The sequence below is a fragment of the Schistocerca americana genome, chromosome 2 (genome assembly GCF_021461395.2).
Source record: "Schistocerca americana isolate TAMUIC-IGC-003095 chromosome 2, iqSchAmer2.1, whole genome shotgun sequence".
NCBI classification, from domain to species: Eukaryota; Metazoa; Arthropoda; class Insecta; order Orthoptera; family Acrididae; genus Schistocerca; species Schistocerca americana.
Window position 1 is genome coordinate 973,996,763 of NC_060120.1, and position 5,431 is coordinate 974,002,193.

Here is a 5,431-nt window from a genome sequence, read left to right on the forward strand (position 1 = left end):
CGACTGGTATGTACGGTGCGTTGTAAAGACAAAGTTGACTGCGAAACATCTCATTATTTCTTAAACTGGACTTCGTCTCTCTGTTAAAATGTCACTCTGATGGAAGCTCAAAGATAAATTTCCTTTCTAACACAGCAGTAATAAAAAAACTTTCAAAAACATTTCTTCGAAAAAGCTCGTGGTTGTTTGTCCACAAGCAGAACAAATTCTGTGCGAGAGTTTTCTCCGGATGCAGTAGATGCGCGCCAGAGACCACCGACCGTCATGACGATAGCCGGCCAGCGTCCGCCTATGAGATCGTGACATTTTGCCAACGGAAAGGAAGTAACGGCAGCTCGAAACATATGTGACGTGTATGGACTGTGTGCCGTCGAACAAATAACTTCATAACACGGTTGACTTGATTCAAGTACGGTCGTTTTGACGCGAATTATTCATCATTCAGGAAGACAATGTCCGTTAATGAAGACCGCCTTTGCGGTTACCACTTTGGTCCATATCAGCGTATGCGTAATTGCAACCGCTCGATCTTAACGCGGAGCAACATCTGGCAACACTGTGAACAACGTCGTACTTCCTGGAGCGGGGCGGAATAGCCCCGCAAATAATAAAAAAAAATCACTTGATACTTATTTGTTATTTCGATCAGATTATTGTTATTAACCACTGTTACGTCAGGTGTAACGATGAATTAAAAATTTTAAATTTTCGTCTGCAAAAAAGTAATTTTATGTGTAAATCACAACTCCTCCAAAACGCTAGGTCGCTCGCTAGTCGTGTGCCAGGCCTCTCGTTTTGTGAAGTTGATACTGCTATAGTCGTAAGTTCGAAATTGGCTGAACCGGTCATACATTTCATGCCAGTTTTTTGCTCCTTCTTCAACAGAATCGAAAAACACCACAACGAATGTTTCGAACCTCTCCATCTTAGTGTTGTACTTGTTGTAGAATAAAAAAGCAACATGTGATAATTACCAGCCCTCTGCTACAATGCTACAACTTGCAGTATTTATTACTACATTAGTATGACCAATCTTAAGAGCTTCTCTCTACGTCATGGTCCACCTGGAAGAATGGAAGCATGGAAGCATTGGCTGTTTGACAAGCAGAATAATACGCTACTGGCCATTAAAATTACGATTGCTACACCATGAAGATGAAGTGTTACAGACGCGAAATTTAACCTACAGGAAGAAGATGCTGTGATATGCAAATAATTAGCTTTTCAGAGCATTCACACAAGGTTGGCGCCGGTGGCGGCACCTACAATGTGCTCACATGAGGAAAGTTTCCAGACGATTTCTCATACACAAACAGCAGTTGACCGGCGTTGCCTGGTAAAACGTTGTTGTAATGCCTCGTGTAAGGAGTAGAAATGCGTACCATCACGTTTACGACTTTGATATAGGTCGGATTGTAGCCTATCACGATTGCGGTTTATCGTATCGCGACATTACTGCTCGCGTTGGTCGAAATCCAATGACTGTTAGCGGATTATGGAATCGGTGGGTTCAGGAGGCTAATACTGAACGCCGTGCTGGATCCCAACGGCCTCGTATCACTAGCAGTCGAGATGACAGGCATCTTATCCGCATGGCTGTAACGGATCGTGCAACCAGAATAATAGTATATAACAATAGGACTTAGCGTCCAGTAGAACGCGGAGCTTCGTGATTAACTTGTATAGTGTTGTAGTTTCAAAAATGAATCATTTCATCTGCCGAGCTTTGCTTCTGGTGCGGAAGTACAGCAAAAACTACATTTCCCATGCATTTGACTTCCAAAGGCGAGTTTTGTGACCAGGCACAGAGGTGCGGGACTTCACGATGAGTATCTGCTGCTATTGACGTATGACTGGTAGTTGTGGTATGCCACGTGGGCCTTAGGAGTTTAGGGAGGCTGCTGTTACTTAGAATGCACCTTTGTTGAGAAAATAATTAATGTTGTTTGGCTTTGGTTAAATAAATGGATTTGGCAAGGCTAGTGAGAAGTACGATTAAACCACATTGTTTCAGAGGGAACTGATGTCTGTTGTTTTCTATGTCGTGTAGATTATTTTTATCTCTCGCTCTCTTTTTGAATGACTTCCTGAAAATGTTCTTTGTTGAAATTTCCGACGGTATTGCAGGGTGTTTGTTGCGGCTTTTGTGAAGACTGGCAGCAATGCTACAGGGTGACAGGTATTGAACTACACGAAATAAAATCGTCATAACTTCTGAACGTTTTGCGGTACGACGTTTAAACTACACGTTTGCCCGCTCGGCATGATGGGAATTAGTATGCGCATGCATTATTTGTTTTAGCGACGAAGCCCACTTTCATTCGGACGGGTTCGTCAATAAGCAAAACTGGCGCATTTGGAGGACTGAGAATCCACATTTTGCGATCGAGGAGTCTCTTCACCCTCCACGGGTGACTGAGTGGTATGCAGCGTCCAGTTACGGAATAATCGACCTGATATTCCTTGTTGGTACTGTGGCTACCGAGTGGTACCCGAAGGTTTTAGAAGATGATTTCACCCCCATTATCTAAAGTGACCCTGATTTCGACAGGATGTGATTCATGCATAACGAAGCTCGACCCCAAAGAAGCAGGAGAGTGTTTGATGTCCTGGAGCAGCACTTTCGCAACCGCGTTCCGGTCCTGGGGTACCCCACTGGCATGGGCCTCGATTGGCCGCTATATTCTCCGGATGTAAAAACATGAGACTCCTTTTTGTGGACCTATATTAAAGACAAAGCGTACAGAAGTAACTACAGAACCATTGCTGAGCTGAAAACAGCGATTCAGGAGGTCATCGATAGTATCGATGTTCTTACACATCACTGTGTCAAAAAAATTTCGCTAATTGTCTGCGCCACATCATCGCCAATGATGGCAGGTATATCGCACATGTCGTAGCCTAACTCCGAGTATCTGTAGTGACTTTACATGTTGAATAAAGTGTGTGCAAGCCATAGTTTACGTCTCATTCACGTAGTTCAATAACTGTCATCCTCTAAGATCAAGTTACAATCATCGTTGTCCACTGAGTCAGACTCATCAGGAAGTAGCGTTAGTATTTGATGTGGCAGTGTATTGTAACAATTTCATCTTAAAATAACATAACGCTCCTTCTCAATGGCTCAAGTTCAATTCTTTTTCCTCCTCCATTTCTGAGTGCTTCACATTTTATGTGAGGTAGTGTAATGGACGAGTTATGATATTTGACCATCAAAATAATTAATGATGTCCGGAGTAGAGAGGATATTAAACGTAGACTGGGAATATCAGGAAAAGGATTTCTGAAAATGAGGAATTTTATGGGATATGAGCTCCGCCTTTTTGCGATACTGTTTTTTCTTTTACTGAAATATGTTTGACCAACTTTGTGCCATCATCAGTGGATTTTTGTTTACTGAAAAATGTAAAAAGTGAGAGTATTTTTTGTTCTAACTGATTTAACAACGTGATGCCTAAAGAAAGTTTTGGTTCGTTTTGCTTCTTTACGTGATTTTACAGTATATGGTTTTGCAGGACCGAAAGTATGTTGTCCTGCACTGACAGCTTGGCATATGCAAACCAAACAATGTGAATGTAAATTTCATCGGCGAGTTAACACATCTCTTGATTTTTGAAGAACGTGGTTTTGGCGAGTCAAAATGTTTTGCATATACAATTGTTATTACTCACGTTTTGTGGTGACTGATCCTTCTTCGTTTAGGTTCCAAGTAGGATCAGTCACAGCGAAACGTGAGTAGTAACAATTATTTACGCAAACATTGTGAAACTGCAAAATCAGGTGTTTTTTTTTAAATTAAGAGATGGGTTACCTCGACGATGAAAATTACATTTACATCGTTTGGTTTGCAGATGACAAACTATCAGTGCATTACAACATACTGTCGGTCCTGCAAAACCATACAATGAAAAATTCCGGTAAGAAGTAAAACGAACAAAAACTTTGTTTAGGCCTTACTCTGTTAAATCAGTTATAATCTAAAATACTTTCACATTTTACACTTTTCAATAAATAAAAACCCGCTGATGATGGCACAGAATTATGTAAAATGTTTCGGTAAAAATAAAGAAAATAGTGTGTTTGTAGAAAGGCGGAAATCATATCCTGTGATTTAACTGCAAATGCGGAAAGAATGGATAGGAGTTACAGATAGAAACGATGAATATGAGAAAGCTTGTTAACATAAATACATTCAACTGTTAGCGAGATCCTTCCGAAGGCATGTGAAATGGGGCAGCTAGTCATTCCAGTAACCGCTGGGCTTCACTTTGCCCTAAATGTCCGACAGCAAATAGGAAAACCGTTGGGATCGCATTATTAATGACAGAACGTTGGCTACAACTACATAATTTGAACACATTAGGATAAAATTTAAGGAAAAACACATTCCCAGAGTAGTGTAAAACACAACTTCACTTCCAGAAGGAGCCCAGGCTGTGGCTAAGCCATGTCTCCGCAATTTCATTTATTTCAGGAGTGCTAGTTCTGCAAGGTTCGCAGGAGAGCTTCTGTAAAGTTTGGAAGGTAGGAGACGAGGTACTGGCGGAAGTAAAGATGTGAAGTGTAGCTCACTGCCGGCACGGTAGCTCAGCGCGTTCGCCCTCTGTAATAAAAAAACTGAGTAAGGGAATCAACGATCAACTCGAACGGATGTCTTGTGACGTCCGCCCAGACCAAACGCTACGAAAAAACCACACATCCAAGGAGGTGTCAACGTAAAAAAAAAAAAAAAAAGTTGGTCGAGCACTTGCCCGTGAAAGGCGAAGGTCCCGAGTTCGAGTCTCGGTCCGGCACACAGGTTTAATCTGCCAGGAAGTTTCATATCAGCGCACACTCCGCTGCAGAGTGTAAATCTCATTCTGGAAACATGTCCCATGCTGTGGCTAAGCCATGTCTCCGCAGTATCCTTTCTTTCAGGAGTGCTAGTTCTGCAAGGTTCGCAGGAGAACTTCTGTAAAGTTTGGAAGGTAGGAGATGAGGTACTGGCAGAAGTAAAGCTGTGAGGACAGGGCGTGAGTCGTGCTTGGGTAGCTCAGTTGGTAGAGCACTTGCCCGCGAAAGGCAAAGGTCCCGAGTTCGAGTCTCGGCCCAGCACACAGTTTTAATCTGCCAGGAAGTTTTACAACTTCACTTGTCTATTAAATCACAGCCCAACAATAGGCCAACAAACAACTGTTCGGCAGCAAATGTCACACCGGCCTTGAGATCTGCTGACTTTTTTAACTCGAACCTCACCTAACAAAGGCGATTTCTGTTTTTTTAAATATATTATTGTTTTTTCTATAACGGTGTGATGACTGTGATCACCTGCTCGTCCAGTGCTTTCATGTTTCGAAGTTTACAAATACGCTTATTCCTGAAATACTAAGACTGATTCAACAACGAAATATTACTGCCGGAACCCAGCAGTCCGCAAACAGGCTCACGATTC

General features: G+C 42.1%; 1 non-coding gene across 1 annotated transcript; it reads left to right on the forward strand.

Moving 5' to 3' along the window:
- Positions 1-5,020: 5,020 nt before the first annotated feature.
- Trnas-cga lies at positions 5,021-5,095 on the forward strand. The gene has a single exon. It is a non-coding gene; the product is annotated as a tRNA-Ser (tRNA).
- Positions 5,096-5,431: the final 336 nt, after the last annotated feature.